Source organism: Heterodontus francisci, chromosome 1 (assembly GCF_036365525.1).
Source record: "Heterodontus francisci isolate sHetFra1 chromosome 1, sHetFra1.hap1, whole genome shotgun sequence".
NCBI classification, from domain to species: Eukaryota; Metazoa; Chordata; class Chondrichthyes; order Heterodontiformes; family Heterodontidae; genus Heterodontus; species Heterodontus francisci.
In genome coordinates, this window is record NC_090371.1 from 139437257 (window position 1) to 139457166 (window position 19910).

Sequence of the window (19910 nt, forward strand, 5' to 3'; positions counted from 1 at the left end):
AACTCAGCCCATTATCTATAAACATGGAGCTGGATTTTTAGCCCCGCAGGGGGCAGGAAAGGAGACAGGCAGGCACCCAATTTCAGTCCGCCAGCCTCCATGCCAGTTCCCCGCCTCCAACCTGCTATTAGACCATTTTCCCAGAGGCGTATTGGGGGAGCTGCAGGGCTACCCACCCGCAAGCAACGGATAGCCAATTGGCCCAGTAGGACTGGGATTTTCCTGTCAGTCTCCAGAGGCAGCAAGAGCTAGTTTAGCTGCCTGGAGGTTGCCTCCCGGCAGCAGACCAGAGGGCCAGCTTAGATGCTCTCCCTGCCTGACTGGGTGTAGCAGCAGCGGCAGGATGCCCTGTGGAGGAGATTCTACCGCACCCCCCTCCACCCCACCCCCCGCACCCTCCCCCCTCCCACAACCATAGTGGCTCAGCTGCAAAGGCCATTTTTACTTTAAAGTTTGAAAAAGTTGGAGAGAGGGCACCTCAATTATGAAGCACCGTCTCCCTCACTTACCTGCCATGGCACCCGCTGCTATTCTCAAGCTGGAAGGCCTCTGATTGGCCCTCCAGCTTCGAGAGCCCACCCGCCTTCTTTAATTGGACAGCGAGCCCGCTCTCTGGCCATTAATTGGCCACTCCAGGGAAAATCACATTGAATGACTGTTCCTCACACAGTGCAGGCTTCTGACCCCCATTTGAGTCAGATGGCGGGGTTCAGAAGTCCATGGGCAAAATCCTGTCCATGGAGTCTATTTCCATACGTATGTTGATGACAACCAGCTTTATCTGTAGTTAGCACCGCAGCCTCACAGCTCCAGCGACCCGGGTTCAATTCTGGGTGCTGCCTGTGTGGAGTTTGCAAGTTCTCCCTGTGTCTGCGTGGGTTTTCTCTGGGTGCTCCGGTTTCCTCCCACAAGCCAAAAGACTTGCAGGTTGATAGGTAGATTGGCCATTATAAATTGTCACTAGTATAGGTCGGTGGTCGGGAAATATAGGGACAGGTGGGGATGTTTGGTAGGAATATGGGATTAGTGTAGGATTAGTATAAATGGGTGGTTGATGTTCGGCACAGACTCGGTGGGCCGAAGGGCCTGTTTCGGTGCTGTATCTCTAATCTAATCTAATCTAATCTCCTCATTATCACATTTGACTCCATGACTATTTTTGTGCTGGTCAAAGACTTGTCACATGTGTGAGAAAAAACCTTCTCCATTTGAATGTTAGCATTATCAACGCTTTCCTGTTTCACTGGCACCAGAAACTTTGTACCTTAGTGTATCCCCCTTTGCTGACTACTCCTTCAGACTACTGGACTGTGAGACGAGCTTCAAACCCCATGAGCGAAATGCTTGTTCGCATGGTATCGCTTCAAGCAGAGCTGCACAGGCTTACCTCGATTCCCCAGGGGCAGACAATGCCATGGGCCGCTACCTGTGCGACCCACGCAGTGTTCTCCATTGCTATCATTGAGAAAATCTGCATGGGTCACACAGGTAGCAGCTTGGTGGTGCTGTCTGCTCCCGGAGATTCTTTGGAAGTCTAAGCAGCACTAATTGAAGTGGTGCTACAGGAACACATTTTCCACCATATCTGTTCTATCACCAAGATCACCTTTCTCCACTTTTACTGTCCACCTGTGTATGCATTTTACCTCTGCTGACATGCAAACGTTCATCTATGCTTTTGTTTCTCATCTAGTGTATCTCTCCCCTCTGCAAACTCCATCACTGGTGGTAGAATCATCAGCAATTATGCCCTACACTCTGGACTGCTTTTGTAAACCCTTGCTGCATCTCTCTATATTCAAAAACCTCTTTGAAAAACTACTTTTTTATGATGTGTACAGCCACTTTCCTTCATATTTCTTTCAACCACTGCTTGATTTCAGGTCCTCATTGTGGTTCATTGTAATGTTTCACCATATTGAATACGCTGTATAAGGAGAGTTGTAATGTTTGTCTTATATAGACTTTGAATATGTTTGCATGAGTGGACCATTGCCAGAACAATACACTGTTGCAGTTCCTTCTCTGCAATAAGGCAGCAGTTTATTCTTCACAGACCTTGGAAAAACATTATTATTACCTATCCTGTCTTGAGTTATTAATCATCATTATGTGCTGTCAGTCTAAAGCAGCATTAATATGACAACATATCATTAAAACCAAATGATACCTGAGGCAGTGGTGCTACTGCAAAATACTGTGAATCATAACACTGATTTTGTACACACATTAAGCAATTCGTTTCATTTTATCACCTCCAAAGTTATGAAGAACTGTGAATTTGAAACATTTCAGACATGACCATAAGATGCAGAATTGTTCCGAATTTTTTTTGATTATCATTTTTATTTCTGCTGATAAAATTGTGGGAATGGACAGTTTAAAAATGTCTGATTCCTGAGTATACAATTGTACTGTATACAATATGGGATGAAGAAATGCCAGCCAGATATGATACAATTACAAATCCTTTAATATGTCTCAAGAAATAATGAGTCACTTAACCTGTACATTCCAAAATTCATTAGGTGTCAAGGACATGATTTTTTGTGGGAAAGGACTCAAAGAAAAATTAATAAATGAGTGTTTATCTTCTTTGGATAGTTATGCCAGGTGTTGTGGAATCCTGTGGTCATTTGAAGGACAACAACAATAAGGAATATTAGGCATCAAAAGTATTTAGTGTTTGTCAATACAAAAACAGAAAATGCTGGAAACACAAACCAAGACAGTCAGCAGACATGAGCAGCCAGGTAGGTCAAGGTTATGAATTGGTCTTTTCTTCAAAATCTCTTTTTTATTGTCTACTCCACATATCTTCCTATTGTCATATCGCCCTGCAGCAGATTTAATAATATTGATAAATAAGGATATATCTGTATTAGAAAAGACAACTGGCCAACACATTCTGGGCACATTATCAATATATTCATGCGTCCTATATTTAGTACTATCAGCTTATTTTTATGATATTGCTAATCAAAAATGAAATCAAAAATATTTTATGTATTGTCAAATTACATAAAGCAAACCAATTTATTCTAGGCTCTAATCATTAAGGCAAAATACTTCAGCGTCAAACATATTTGATTCAAAATCCTTCCACTTGTACTTTTCAGTAGCAGCTTGCATTTTGCTTGTTTTATGCCATTTTTGTTTTCTGAGGGTCATAGGATTTGCCAAACTAAAAAGAACAATGGCCCCCTAGTTTATTTTAGACCATCCTGATGCAGGCAAAGATCATGGGAAGGCTTGTCTCCGTGGTAGTTGGCATGATTGTTGATGACTGAAGAGGCCAATTCTTGATCTGCAGGCTCTTGAGCAGTTGGGGCACAATAACTCCTGGTTTGGAGGAGCTCTGGTATAAGCAGACTCCTTCCATTGTGTCTGCACCTTTCTTGAGCAGTCTCACATCTGTTTCAAACTTGTGGGCTGCTTTCCTGGTTGTTATGCACCAGCTCTCTCTGTCGGCAGCCTCCTGCTGCCACGCCCATTGGTCAATGTCAGCCAGAGAGAGATGTCTTTTCAGCTGGTCTTTGAAACATTTGTGAGGTGCACCAGAGTATAGTTCACCAAAAAGCACAATTTTTGGCATTCTGAGTCCTCCATGTGTGACACATATCCTTCCCAGTGCAATTACCATTGCAAGTGAATGCATTCAATGCTGGGCATATTGGCTGTATTGAGGACTTCGTACTGATAGCCAGATGATAAAATGATATTGGAGTTGTTGACTAATGCTGGCAATCAATATCTATCAATTATTCTGCAACAGATATAGATTTAAGGCAAGGAAACCCGCAGTAGTGGAAACTTTGGAACCATAGGTCCAAAGTTACCTCTCCCTCCCAAGCATGCTGCACTTACAATATGTTATGTCTCAAACTACTCATACACTGTATCCCAAAATTTTATTTTCTGAAAGAAATTTACCTAACTCGCATTTGAATAAATCAACCCTATATGTTTCCACTATTTCCCTAGCAAGCCTGATCATTATGTTTGCCACTCAATCACTGAAATAATAAGAGCAATTTTAATCTAACCCATCATCAGGAAACTGTCAGATGAATTTTTGGTTTTACACCCCTTCCAATTTTACCGCCCATTGACATCGATGAAGAGTAATATTAGGTGATGTATAAAAACAACATTACATCCAATCCAGTGGTTTTCCTGCCCAGGAAGTTAGGTTACATTTACCGACAGTGCTTCCACAGATTAGTTTTGAATTTACCCTCTTCAAGCACAGGCCATGGCCTCTCGTTCTACTATTCTGGAAAAGTTGAAATGGCTTATCATGGTCGATATTATCTAGTCCCTTTAAAAGCCTAAAAACAGCAATCATTTCACCTCTCAACTTTCTCACTTCCAATGAAAACATATTCAATTCACATAATCACTCTTTAGAAACCAAACTCGCCATTCCTTCAATTATTCTGTTTGCCCTCTTCAATGGGTGCAATTTGGACATTTTCTTTGGCATTATGATGCCATTTTTACATTCCAAGCACTCTTTTTGGTATTGAATCCATCTTAATTTTGTTCCAATTTTCTTCATGGCTTTAAATGCTTTTCTTTCCCTCTTTATGAGTTGCTTCGTTGTCCCATCCAATAGACAAAGTGTCTTTAAGCTTGGTTCCTTCGATTTGCAAGGGTGCACATTTGTCCATTGCATTTGGAATCACCTCTTGAAGGAACTCCATCGTTCTTCCATTCTCCTGGCCATATTCAAACCTTCTAAGCCCACTTTCACAAGCCTTCTCAAGTTTGTAAAGTTGGTCCTCTTAAAATTTTACAGTTTCATTTGGGTTTAGTGGTACTTAAAGCCTCACTCACCTTTGTGTTGGAGTTTTGAATGTCCCTATTACTTATAACCAAGGAGATATTTTTCCCTTTGTTGGATCTTTTATGAACTAAGTCATAAAACAGTCTTCATATATCTCTAATAATCCCTGCTCTGTCTTATCAGTAGACAGATTATTGTCCTGGTCGATTTCTAAATCCCTTACCTGTCACCTTCCTTATCTCATCCTACAGCTCCAAAACCATGGCTATCACCCTGGCCTGGGAATCTATAGAATAATTCCAGTAATATTTCAACTCTATTAATATCTATCAACATCTATCAATTTTACCCAAAGTGGTTCTACGTCTGCCCTATCCTTTCTTATATCCTATCTCACTTGTGCCTCATTACTGGAGTTTATACATACTGTCACACCACCTCCATTTCTCCACATGAGATATGTGTCTCATTGATTTGAATATTCCAGCATGTCTATGATGTGAATGACGTCCAATCTATCAACCCCGAAAGGCATTCCAGATCACACATTTTATTTGTCAAACTTCTTGCATTAATGCAAGCACAGCTCCAGTTTTTTTAACCTTTCCTAGTTACCTTGTTAATATTATTGCTGTATTTATCTCAATTAGCCACTTGAATTAAATTTATTAAACTCCAATTGGTATGGATTCTTTCTCTCTTACATCTACAGCAACAGCCCCCTGTATCAAGTTTAAACACTCACCATTATTTTATCTATCCAGCCTACCAACGGCTCCACTCCCCCACCACCCCCCCCCCCCCCCCCCCCCCCCACCCCAACTTATTTAGGTGGAGTGTCTCCAGTCTGCACAGGTCAAAGGTGTCCCACTGTTTGAGAAACCGAAAACTCTAACTCCCTATACCAAAGCTTTAGCCACATATTGATCTGCCTAATTACTCTAGGTTGGTCTTCATAAGCATGTGGCATGGGTAGATTTCAGAAAATACTAAACTTTAGTTTCTTCTCTTAAGCTTCCTCCCTAATTCCCAAAATGTAGCACAAATGACCTCTGGTCTACTTCTAATCATGTTAACCATTCCCACATGGATGACAAATGACTTCTCTACCATTCTGTCAACCCAAGACATCAGATCCTCAATCTGTGCACCCAGGTGGTAACACACCAGTCATTTCTCAGTGCCAGGTTTGCACAGAGTTCCATCTGTAAACCGAATAATCAAGTTCCCTAATGCCATAACTTGCCTGCTATTCTTCCTCTTTTTCCCTGCTTCAGTGCAGAGGAAAATGGGAACATAGGAACATGGGAACATAGGAACAGGTGAAGGCCATTTAGCCTTTGAACCTGTTCCATGCCATTCAATGAGATCATGGCTGATCTGTGCTCTAACCCATATATAACATCCATAAGCATGGCACATCATTGCCTAGTGCAGCCATCTCTTGAGTTTGCATATCATCTCTTTCCAGATGAGAGAACCTGTTGGTGAACACCAGTGATGACTTCTCCTGCCCCATTACCCAACCCATGAACCCCAATTTCTAACTCCTTTTTGAACAGAGATTCCCCATCATCCTATGTTTGAAAACAGGAAATTATAGACCGGTTAGCCTGACATCAGTAGTGGGGAAAATGCTAGAGTCCATTATAAAAGATGTAATAGCACAGCACTTGGAAAACAGTGACAGGATCGGACAAAGTCAACATGGATTTACAAAAAGGAAATCATCCTTGACAAATCTACTGGAAATTTTGAGGATGTAACTCATAGAATAGATAAAGGAGAACCAGTGGATGTGGTATATTTGGACTCAGAAGGTTTTTGATAAGGTCCCACATAAGAGATTAGGGTGCAAAATTAAAGCACATGGGATTGGGGGAAGTTACTGACATGGAGAGAGAACTGGTTGGCAGACAGCAAACAAAGAGTAGGAATAAATGGGTCTTTTTCCGAGTGGCAGGCAATGACTAGAGGGGCACCGCAGGGATCAGTGCTAGGACCCCTGCTATTCACAATATATATTAATGATATAGATGAGGGAATTAAATCTAACATATTCAAGTTTTCAGATGACACAAAGCTGGGTGGGAGTGTGAGCCGTGAAGAGGATGCAGAGAAGCTCCAGTGTGATTTGGACAGGTTGAGTGAGTGGGCAAATACATGGCAGATGCAGTATAATGTGGATAAATGTGAAGTTATCCACTTTGGTGGCAAAAACAGAAAGGCAGATTATTATCTGAATGGCGATAGATTGGGAAAGGGGGAGGTGCCGCGAGACCTGGATGTCCTTGTGCACCAGTTGCTGAAAGTAAGCATGCAGGTGCAGCAGGCAGTTAAGAAGGCAAATGGTATGTTGGCCTTCAGAGCGAGAGGATTTGAGTACAGGAGCAAGGATGTCTTGTTGCAATTATACAAGGCCTTGGTGAGACCACATCTGGAGTGCAGTTTTGGTCTCCTTATCTGAGGAAGGATGTTCTTGCTCTGGAGGGGGTGCAGCGAAGGTTCACCAGACTGATTCCTGGGATGGCAGGACTGACATATGGAGAGAGATTGGGTCGATTAGGCTTGTATTCACTAGAGTTTAGAAGAATGAGAGGGATCTCATAGCAACGTACAAAATTCTAACAGGACCGGACAGACTAGATTCAGGAAGGATGTTCCTGATGGCAGGGGGTCCAGGACCAGGGGTCTAAGGATAAGGTGTAAGCCACTTAGGACTGAGATGAGGAGGGATTTCTTCACCCAGAGAGTGGTGAACTTGTGGAATTCTCTACCACAGAAAGCAGTTGAGGCCAAATCATTAAATATGTTCAAGAAAGAATTAGATATAGTTCTTAGGGCTAAAGGGATCAAGGGATACGGGGAGAAAGCGGGAACAGGATACTGAGTTTGAATGATCAGCCATGATCGTATTGAATGGCGGTACAGGCTCGAACGGCCGAATGGCCTACTCCTATTTTTCTATGTTTTTATAGATACCAGGGTATCCTCTCCTACTCTGACCCCCAGAACGGTCTTCTCTATTAACTCTGATATAAAAACTTCACTGTCCCTAATATTTTGATGCATGTCCAATCACTCACTAAGGCCGACCACTTCAGCTTTGACTGCATTGACCAGATTGCTGATGAAGCCCTCTAGAAACTAAACCAGGAAGGCAAACATCTCATAGCTTCTACAATGCACAAGGTATTCCAGCCTCATGTAACCTTAACATTTGAATGTTGCTTGAGATGAGAAATGAAGACCAAAGGAGAAAAAAATGGACAAATTTCCTTCAATTAAACTCCTTGAATTCCCACACACTCTCATATCTCATTTGCTTCTGTCCTTTGGTTAATTTATTTAGTGCTTCCTTCCCCTGCACTTAATTCTTACTCTCACCAAATTCCCATTTTAAAGTTCTCACTCTTACAGCATACCTGAACAGAATGGGATTTCATTCTTTAAACATCCGGGTCATCAATCAATCCAAGTGAATCATGTAGATGGTTGTATATGTGTTTTCTGGGGAGATGCCATGATGCTACCATACTGCAACAGTCCACAGTATCACCACTCTTCCAGCAGGACCAGCTGTTGTCTGGATGGCTGCTTGTCAATAAGGAGTGTCCATTAACTACCCGAATAATTATGTCAATCATACTCTCCTGCTAACCTTCGCTACAAATACCTGATTTTAAACAGCTCTTCAGATACCCAAACTGGGTGGGAAAGGGTATAGGTGTCCTGCAATGCATAGAGTGTTATGCCTTAAAACAAGGAATGCTGGAAATATTCAGCAGGTCTGGCAGCATCTGTGGATAGAGAAGCAGAGTTAATGTTTCAGGCAAGTGACCTTTCATCAGAACTGTCAAAGGTTAGAAATGTAATAGATTTTAAGCAAATAAAGCAGGGGCGGGGGAAGAGATAACAAAAGGGAAGGTGTTGATAGGACAGGGTCACAGAGAATAACTGACAAGAAGGTCATGGAGCAAAGGCAAACTGTATGTTAATTGTGTGCTGAAAGACAAAGCGTTAGTGCAGAGAGGGTGTTAACTTGCAGGAAAATGAACAGCCCTGGCCCAAAGCACAATCATGAAAAAAACAGTGGTTAAAAAAAAGATGAAACAAAATAAAATAAAATAAACAAATAAAAAAGGACAAAATAACTAAACATAAAAAGGGGGGCCCCATCATGCTCTGAAATTATTGAACTCAATGTTCAGTCCAGCAGGCTGTAGTGTGCCTAATCGGTAAAAGAGATGCTGTTCCTCGAGCTTGCCTTGATGTTCACTGGAACACTGCAGCAATCCCAGGACAGATATGTGGGCATGAGAGCAGTGGGGTGTGCTGAAATGGCAAGCAACCGGAAGCTTGGGGCCATGCTTTCGGACTGAGCGGAGGTGTTCCGCAAAGTGGTCACCTAATCTGCGTTTGGTCTCCCCAATGTAAAGGAGAACACAATGTGAGCAGCGAATACAGTATACTAAATTGAAAGAAGTACAAGTAAATTACTGCTTCACCTGATACTAGGGGCGGCACAGTGGCGCAGTGGTTCACACCGCAGCCTCACAGCTCCAGTGACCTGGGTTCAATTCTGGGTACTGCCTGTGTGGAGTTTGCAAGTTCTCCCTGTGTCTGCGTGGGTTTTCTCCGGGTGCTCCGGTTTCCTCCCACAGCCAAAAGACTTGCAGGTTGGGAGGTAAATTGGCCATTATAAATTGCCCCTAGTATAGGTAGCTGGTAGGGAAATATAGGGACAGCTGGGGATGTGGTAGGAATATGGGATTAGTGTAGGATTAGTATAAATGGGTGATTGATGGTCGGCACAGACTCGGTGGGCCGAAGAGCCTGTTTCAGTGCTGTATCTCTAAACTAAAAAAAAAACTAAACTAAACTAGTGTTTGGGGCCTTGGATAGTGAGAGGAGAGGAGGTAAAAGGGCAGGTATTACACCTTCTGCGATTGCATGGGAAGGTGGCGTGGGAAGGAGACGATGTGTTGGGGCTAAAGGTGGCGTGGACCAGGGTGTCAGGGAGGGAACAATCTCTTCGGAATGCTGGCAGGAGAGGGAAAGGGAAGATGCATCTGGTAGTGGCATCACGCTGGACGTGGCAGAAATGGCGGAGGATGATCCTTTGGATGTGGAAGCTGGTAGGGTGGAAAGTGAGGACAAGGGAGGGGAAGGGGTGAAGATAGAGGTGTGGGAAATGGGCTGGACACAGTTGAGGGCCCTGTCAACCACAGTGGGGGGGGACACCTTGGTTGAGGAGAAAGGAAGACATATCAGAAGCGCTGTCATGGAAAGCAGCATCATTGAAGCAGATGCGTCGGAGACGGAGAAACTGGGAGAATGGAATGGAGTCCTTACAGGAGGCAAGGTGTGAAGAAGTGTAGTCGAGGTAGGTGTGGGAGTCGGTGGGCTTCTCAGAAATATTATTAGACAGCCTATCACCAGAGATGGAGATAGAGAAGTCGAGGAAGGAAAGGGATGTGTCAGAGATGGACCATGTAAAGGTGAGAGAAGCGTGGAAATTAGAAGCAAAGTTGATCAGGTTTTCCAGTTCGAGTCAGGAGCAGGAAACGGCGCCAATACAGTCAACAAAGTACCGGAAAAAGAGTTGGGGGAGGGGGCCTGAGTAGGACTGGAACAAGGAATGTTCGACATATCCAACAAAAAGTCAGGCATAACTAGGGTACCCATAGCGACACATTTTACTTGAAGGAAGTGAATCTAACCATCTAACAAAAATCTAACAAACGAGAATCTAACCATCTCCCCTTGACATTCAACGGCATTACTATCGCTGAATCCCCCACTATCAACATCCTAGGGGCTACCATTGACTGAAAACTGACCTGGAGTAGCCATATAAATACCGTGGCTACAAGAGCAGGTCAGAGGCTAGGAATCCTGAGGCGAGTAACTCACCTCCTGACTCCCCAAAACCTGTCCACAATGTACAAGGCACAAGTCAGGAGTGTGATGGAATACTCTCCACTTGCCTGGATGGGTGCAGCTCCAACAACACTCAAGAAGCTCGACAGCATCCAGGACAAAGCGGCCCACTTGATTGGCACCCCATCTACAAACATTCACTCCCTCCACCACCGACGCACAGTGGCAGCAGTGTGTACCATCTACAAGATGCACTGCAGTAATGAACCAAGGCTCCTTAGACAGTACCTTCCAAACCCGCGACCTCTCCCAACTAGAAGGACAAGGGCAGCAGATGCGTGGGATCACCACCATCTGCAAGTTCCCCTCCAAGTCACATACCACACTGACTTGGAACTATATCGCCGTTTCTTCACTGTCGCTGGGTCAAAATCCTGGAACTCCCTTCCTAACAGCACTGTGGGTGTACCTACCCCACATGGACTGCAGTGGTTCAAGAAGGCAGCTCACCACCACCTTCTCAAGGGCAATTAGGGATGGGCAATAAATGCTGGCCTGGCCAGCGATGCCCACATCCCATGAATGAATAAAAAAAAAGTTGTTCAATGTGAGAACAAGTTCAGCCAGGCGGAGGAGGGTGGTGGTGGATGGGGACTGGTTGGGCCCCTGTTCAAGGAAGAAACAGAGATCCCTCAAACCATCCTACTGGGGGATGGAGGTGTAGAGAGATTGGACATCCATAGTGAAGAGGTTGGGACCAGGAAACTGGAAATTGTCAAAATGATGTAGGGCATCAGAAGAGTCACGGATGTAGGTGGGAAGAGACTGGACCGGGGAGAAAAGATAGAGTCAAGATAGGAAGAAATAAATTCACTGGGACAGGAACAGGCTGAAACAATGGGTCTGCCAGGACAGTCCTGTTTGTGGATTTTAGTAAGGAGGTAGAAGCGGGCTGTCTGGGGTTGGAAGCTGGAGAGGGAAGATCTCCAGATGAGATGAGGTCAGTGACAGTCCTGTGGACAGTAGTTAGATGTTCAGTGGTGGGGTCATGGTCCAGGGGGAAATAGGAAGAAATGTCTGAGAGTTGGCGCTGAGCCTCTGCAAGGTGGAGGCCGGTACGCCAGACAACAACAGCACCCCTCTTGTCTGCAAGTTTGATGACAATGTCGGGTTTAGACCCGAGAGAACGGAGTGCAGCAAGTTCAGAGGGGGACAGGTTAGAGTGAGTGAGGGGGGCAGAGAAATTGAGATGGCTGATGTATCATTGACATTTTACAATGAAAAGATCAAGAGTGAGTAAGAGGCCAGAGGGAGGGGTCCAGGTGGAGGGAGAATGCTGGAGGTGGGTGAATGGGTCTGCTGGTCAGGGGGCGGATTCGTGGTCAAAGAAGTGAGCCCGGAGGCGAAGGCAACGGAAGAAGAGCTCAACGTAATGCTGAGTGCAAAATTCATTGAGTTGGGAGCATAAGGGGATAAGGGGATAAAACAGAGTCCTTTGAGGGTTGTGATATGTGATATGTGGTTGAAGGGAACTGTTGTGGGAAAGTGGGATGCACAGCAGACATCATTAGCTGTAATTCTTACCTTGGCGCAGCAAGTCATGTCATCCCAAGCAGCTCTGTAACACAGCAGTCTGTGCTCTATGGGCTGTTCCCAGGGACGCACACCGAGATAAACATCAACTGCTGCTGTCGGACTATCAACTTGGTGAAAGACGCCCTTTGGTCTGCCCGAAACTTGCTGGTCTTCCAGCGCAAAGAGTTGTCCACAACCGAATGTTGCAGACTGGCACATTCCAAGATCCAGGACTACGTGCTGAGGGACGCACTAAAGCTTGGGGCAGCCACTGCAAAGGCTCAGTGGGGAAAGACCACTGTGTAAGGTACCCCCACCAAGGTGAACTGAGGGGCTGGATCCATGGAAAACCCCGCGAACTGTATCCAGAAAATATTTGCTATGGGTACCCGCATGGGTCCTAGTTATGCCTGTCTTTTTGTGGGATATGTCGAGCATTCTTTGTTCCAGTCCTACTCAGGCCCCCTCCCCCAACTCTTTTTCCGGTACATCGATGACTGTATCGGTGCCGTTTCCTGCTCCCGCCCCGAACTGGAAAACTTTTATCAACTTTGCTTCCAATTTCCACCCTTCTCTCACCTTTACATGGTCCATCTCTGACACTTCCCTTCCCTTCCTCGACTTCTCTGTCTCCATCTCTGGGGATAGGTTGTCTACTAATATCCATTATAAGCCCACCGACTCCCACAGCTACCTCGACTACACTTCTTCACACCCTACCTCCTGTAAGGACTCCATTCCATTCTCCCAGTTTCTCCGTCTCCGACGCATCTGCTCTGATGATGCTACCTTCCATGACGGTGCTTCTGATATGACCTCCTTTTTCCTCAACCGAGGATTTCCCCCCACTGTGGTTGACAGGGCCCTCAACCGTGTCCGGCCCATTCCCCGCACCTCTACTCTCACCCCTTCCCCTCCCTCCCAGGACCGTGACAGGGTTCCCCTTGTCCTCACTTTTCATCCCACCAGCCTCCATATCCAAAGGATCATCCTCCGCCATTTCCGCCACCTCCAGCGTGATGCCACTACCAGTCGCATCTTCCCCTCCCTTCCCCTGTCAGCATTCCGAAGGGATCGTTCCCTCCGCGACACCCTGGTCCACTCCTCCATTACCCCCAACACCTCGTCCCCGTCCCATGGCACCTTCCCCTGCAATCGCAGGAGGTGTAATACCTGCCCATTTACATCCTCTCTCCTCACTATCCCAGGCCCCAAACACTCCTTTCAGGTGAAGCAACGATTTACTTGTACTTCTTTCAATGTAGTATACTGTATTCGCTGCTCACAGTGTGGTCTCCCCTACATTGGGGAGACCAAACGCAGACTGGGTGACCGCTTTGCGGAACATCTCCGCTCAGTCCGCAAGCAGGTCCCTGAGCCTCCGGTTGCTTGCCATTTCAACACTCCCCCCTGCTCTCATGCTCACATCTCTGTCCTGGGATTGCTGCAGTGTTCCAGTGAACATCAACGCAAGCTCGAGGAACAGCATCTCATCTACCAATTAGGCACACTACAGCCTGCCGGACTGAACATTGAGTTTAATAATTTCAGAGCATGACAGTCTCCCACTTTACTTTCATTTTTAGTTATTTTTTTCTTCCTTTTTTTACATTCTTTTTTACATTTTTTACAATCTTTTTTTTGCATTTATTTCATTTCATCTTTGTTTGTTCAGTTTGCTTACCCACTGTTTTTTTTCAGGTTTGCACTTGCTGCTGTTCAATATTCAGTGTATTAATAGCTAATCTGTACTAATGCTTTGTCTTTCAACACACCATTAACATATTGTTTGCCTTTGCTGCATGACCTTTTGGTCAGCTATGTGGCCTGGTCCAATCCTTTGTTATCTCTTGCCCCACCCCCACCTCACTTGCTTATAACCTGTGACTTTTCTAATATTTGTCAGTTCCGATGAAGGGTCACTGACCCGAAACGTTAACTCTGCTTCTCTTTCCACAGATGCTGCCAGACCTGCTGAGTGGTTCCAGCATTTCTTGTTTTTATTCCAGAAAATATTTGTTTGCTGCAAAAAGTACATGGCATGTAAAATGAAATGGAAGGGTTGTGAGGCAACTCACATCTGTATTGACGGAAACTGATCTCCTTTGCACTCTTTTGTATTGTTGACTTGGTGCTATTTTTGAACTGTTTTGTAATGTATTTTTTTTTACAGTTTTTTATGAATAAAGTATATTTTGGAAATAAAAAAAAATGTCGTTAAACATGTTTCTATATTGCATCCATGTCCTGGTGGTGAGACTCATGCTCTGGGTGTACACCCCACCCCCAGCCCCCCAAGGCACTCCCTCCCCACTGGCGGGGAAGTGGATGCTCCTCCGAGCCCTCACTTGTTCCAGCAGAATTTCCACCGCAGTGTCAGAGAACCTCTGTGCTCTTGCTATTCAACTTTGCCATTTGCAAGCCAACAGCAAAAGGAACGACAACCTTTGTTTGAGAGATGCAACCTCACTCTAAGTATACTCTAAGCCAGACTGAATTCCTGTTCCCCTCAATGGTGAGATGCTCAGTCACACCCAACTGCTTGTGGACAGCTCACCATATCAGAGGCTAACAGGATCTGACCATTAAAATAGTTCAGGTATTCTCATACATTTCCTTGGGCAGATGGCCTGATCATCCCAGCCATCCGTACTGATCCCGCAAAACAAAATAGATAGAGAGAGAGAGACATAGAGAGATTTAGAGGGGAAAGTGATGGAGAAAATGCTTCAAGAGATACACAATTTTTCCTTATCTGCAAGAAATGCTCAATTGAGATCAACTAGTTTTAAATAGAGGCTCCAAAAATGCATAGCTGTTCCAGTGTACTCCTGCCAATTAACTTATAGGCCAACACCCAAACACCTTGTAGCAAACTTTCCAGGATGCCCTTGTAGCGCCTCCACCCTCCCCTTACAGACTATTGTTATAAGGAAGGGGCAAGGCAAGGGCTGGGGCTCTCTACATCAGGATTCGCACACCCTCGATCTTCAGAGACTGTGTATGCTTGATGCAGGTATGCCTTGCGTGACCAAGTGTGCCGCTCACCCAGAGGGGAATGTGGCAGCTTGGCAGTGGGGACAGTCCAGCCAGGAATATAGAAACCAGGAATTAGTGTGGTGATCCTGGCCTGTGGATTTTTGAGGTGAAGAATCATAAAAGGAAAGCAACCGTGAACTCAAGATCACTGACTGTAACGACACTATGCCTGTATATTTCATCCAACCTAAGTTAGAACTAAATAGTGTGATTCTTAGGGTTCAAGGTACCTATAAAAAGCTTTAAAATCATTGCACATTATCCACATTATCTGTGGACCATGCACATACCTTGGATGACTTGCATTTTCATGCACAAAGCAAAAATGCAGAATTAAGGATTTGCATTATAAACATTTTAAATGATATTGGTAATTGATATTACACAAGTCTAGTTGCTAGGTGTGACTTCAAAACAAGCACTAACAGCCAAAACACTGGCAATTTATCTTCCTTGACAAGTGATTGTCCCTGGAGCCAACATGTAACACCCTGACAATTATTTTCTTTATTTGCATGTGAAAGCATACCAACCAGTTTTCTTTTTTGGAATCATTAAACTAATGTAGATTTGGGCACCGAATATCACTGGAGTTGTCCTGATCTCCCACCAGCGCTTCGGAGGGTGATCAGTTGAAACCTAGAAACATTGTCAATGGCTGTTTGTAGCTGTTTGCTCTGTTACTCGGGGTTCCACCAAAGTCAGGCTGGGTGGTCAGGAGAACTCCCGCAGAAAGTCAGGACCTTATAATTTAATAAATGTTCTGAAATACACACTAGACAGCAAATGCCTATGGTATTCTTGCACTGATGGTTTGCAGCTGAACACAGCTAAACCCTTTGCAACTGTATCTCTTTTTCTTGACAATTTTCTTCCCTCACCTCTTTTTTTTTATTCATTCATGGGATGTGGGCTTCACCAGCTATGCCAGCATTTATTGCCCATTCCTAATTGCCCTTGAGAAGGTGGTGGTGAGCTGCCTTCTTGAACCGCTGCAGTCCATGTGAGGTAGGTACACCCAGCGACAGTGAAGGAACGGCAATATAGTTCCAAGTCAGGATGGTGTGTGACTTGGACGGGAACTTGCAGGTGGTGATGTTCCCATGCATCTGCTGCTCTTGTCCTTCGAGGTGGTAGAGGTTGCGGGTTTGGAAGGTGCTGTCTAAGGAGCCTTGGAGCATTGCTGCAGTGCATCGTGTAGATGGTACACACTGCTGCCACTGTGCGTCAGTGGTGGAGGGAGTGAATGTTTGTGGATGGTGTGCCAATCAAGCGGGCTGCTATGTCCTGGATGGTGTCGAGCTTCTTGAGTGTTGTTGGAGCTGCACCCTCCAGGCAAGTGGAGAGTATTCCATCACACTCCTGACTTGTGCCTTGTAGATAGATGGTGTACAGGCTTTGGGGAGTCAGGAGGTGAATAACTCACTGCAGGATTCCTAGCCTCTGACCTGCTCTTGTAGCCATGGTATTGATATGGCTACTCCAGGTCAGTTTCTGGTCAATGGTAGCCCCTAGGATGTTGATAGTGGGGGATTCAGCGATGGTAATGCCATTGAATGTCAAGGGAGATGGTTAGATTCTCTCGTGTTGGAGATGGCCATTGCCTGGCACTTGCGTGGCGCGAATGTTACTTGCCACTTATCAGCCCAAGCCTGGATATTGTCCAGGTCTTTCTGCATTTCTACACGGACTGCTTCAGTATTTGAGGAGTCACGAATGGTGCTGAACATTGTGCAATCATCAGCGAACATCCCCACTTCTGACCTTATGACTGGAGGAAGATCATTGATGAAGCAGCTGAAGATGGTTGGGCCTAGGACACTACCCTGAGGAACTCCTGCAGTGATGTCCTGGAGCTCTGATGATTGACATGGAGCTCAGATGATTGACCTCTTCTGAAGAAATTGATCCTTTGCCATTGAAAGTGTTCACCCTGTTATCTCACCTGTGCAATAATTAATAATGAGTGTTGGCAGTCTATGTGACCACAGCCAAGTCTGATCTGATCCTCATTCAATACTCACACATGCTCACATTCAGCAGAGATCATTGGATACTCATCAGCAGTAGATGCCCTGGGCGATTTTCTCCTATCTAGCCCATAGGCACTGAGGCCACTAGCAGCACTCCTACTGCCATACTGATTGAGATCAAGTAACTCAGATCCCTGGACCTTCCTGATCCATGTAGTCACTGGATAAACGCAACCAACCTGCAATCCTACACTTTTTATGAGCTTTAACCGTGGCCAAGATATGCCTCAGAGCTGCTCCTGCTACCCTTCTCTGGGAGAGTAATGGATACCCCATGCTGAAGGAAGGGCCCATTCTGGTCAGACTTGTGGATAGCATGTTGCTAGTTGAATCTTTCCCAATGTTAGTGGCACTACTAATTTTGATCCAGTCAACAAAACCTATGACGACTGGATATTTTTCATCTGTCCTGATAACTCAAAGTTAATAATTATCTTTTGGAGAACAGGTAGGACTTTAATGTTTATATTTAGTGTGAATCATTGAGGCAAATGGACTGACTTACATTGAAAATAATGGCTTTACTGTGAGTAATTATTAGGGATGACCCGAATGCCTTTTTCCCTCACTATCCTCATATCCCCTTATGTCATCTGTATTTAGAAATCTGTCAATCTCTGCTTTAAACTTTCTCAAAGACTGAGCTTCCACAGCCCTCGGAGGTAAAGCATTCCAAAGATTCACAACCCTCTGAGTAAAGAAACCTCCTCCCCATCTCCATCCCAAGTGGCCCCTCCCCCTTATTTTGATATCAAATTGGCCGGATTTCTAAGTTCAGGACGTGCATAGAAGTGGGCGTGTGTCCAATGTACAATGGTGTTCTGTCACTGATTGCACACTCCTCTGCTGAGGAAATTCTTGTGCTGCTCCAAACTTTACAGGCTGGAAGCAACATAAGGTTGACTAGGGGTACTTTTCAACATCTGCCTTGTACCAGTCGTGCGCGACCAGAGCCAATTTCAATTTCAGGCCTCAGTTGTATCATGATGGAGGAGTGGGTGGCAGAGCGGAAAAGTGATGGCTCCAGAACGTCTTTTGGCCCCACTAAAATACACAGAAAACTGTTTAATGACCTTTTTGTAAGCAGCCGCCATCGTTTCATTTAAAGAATAACGGTTAGGCCACTCAAAGTTTAATACCAATAGGAAGAACATACACGGTGTATGCTCCACTCGATGGTACTGAAAATTGTAAACAACAGCTCTTTAGACAGCGTAGGACTCCAGTTTGCACAGTTGAGTAGACTCTCCACTGTTTCAGGCAGATGTATCGACATTAACAGACTCACCTGAAAATCACATCAGGTGGGTCTGAGTGAAGAATATGCAGGCAATTTTTTTTTAACTGACCTAACAGCCAGGCAGTCTGTTTGCTAGCGGGACTGACAGTGGTTGGAAAACGACCCCACTGTTTTTGTGCCTGGCTGATGGAGGTTGTTGGCTGCCTCCCTCTGTTTTTTTTCAGTGGCGGCAATTGTTTTATTTTATGGGTGCAAATGTAATTGTGTCTTGGAAATGACGGCGATTATTTATTTATTTATTTAGAGATACAGCACTGAAACAGGCCCTTCGGCCCATCAAGTCTGTGCCGACCAACAACCACCCACTTATACTAACCCTGCAGTAATCCCATATTCCCTACCACATCCCCACCATTCTCCTACCACCTACCTACACTAGGGACAATTTACAATGGCCAATTTACCTATCAACCTGCAAGTCTTTGGCTGCGGGAGGAAACCGGAGCACCCGGTCACAGATCGTGAGGGAATGAATGTTTAAGGTGGTGGATGGGGTGTCGATCAAGCAGACTGCTGTATTAAAATTAATTGCCAATTACACACCCATTCTGCAAGTTAATTAATGTCTTCACACATTAATTTGATGAACACATTCTCACCTTATCGAAATACAAATAGAAAAAGCTGGAAATACTCAGTAGATCTGGCAGCATCTGTGGAGAGAGAAACAGAGTTAGCTTTTCAGCTCGATGACCTTTCATCAGACCCATATTATCAACTCTGCTACTTATTTTGATGGAGAAAGTAGTATGTGACCAAAATCTGAGGTTGTCCAGTAATGCACAACCTCATCCCATTTGAGGAGTGAGCACGACAGATTTTTTCTTATTATTTAGTGTTTGCATATAATTGCAGTCATCTACTGTTACACAAAGCGGGTAGGCCACCAGGTAGTTTAGTTGGTAGGCTGATTCAATAATGTGGGACATGGTTTGCATTTGTCTGCAAGCAGATTTGTCATTGTAATGAAGGCCCTTGCAGATATAGGGGCAGAACTTGCAGGAAGAGGTGGGAGATGGGGAAGCGGAGGTGTGGCCCCATCAGAGTTTCTACAACATTGGTCCTTCTTTCATATTTTACCTTAGGTGTGCCCACAAGCAATGTCATCAAGCTCATGTACATCAGCATCACCATGTTTGCCAAAGGGAACACCAATACTTTTCCTCTTCCAGTCTCTGCATGAATGTTGGAAATGGTTTCCAACATCTGAATTTAATGCCAAGCTGGTTCATCTCCTGTTCTGTTGATTATGCACAAAATTAAAACAGGCCCCATGCTCAAGTTCCCCAGC

The 19910-nt window shown here is 44.8% G+C and overlaps 1 long non-coding RNA gene across 1 annotated transcript; it reads right to left on the reverse strand.

Moving 5' to 3' along the window:
- Nucleotides 1-2511: 2511 nt before the first annotated feature.
- On the reverse strand, nucleotides 2512-19308 carry LOC137345653 (uncharacterized). Its single transcript, XR_010968607.1, has 3 exons — nucleotides 19219-19308; nucleotides 8215-8383; nucleotides 2512-2837 (listed from the first exon to the last, which is right to left on the reverse strand). It is a non-coding gene; the product is annotated as an uncharacterized lncRNA (long non-coding RNA).
- Between the last annotated feature and the right edge of the window lie 602 nt (nucleotides 19309-19910).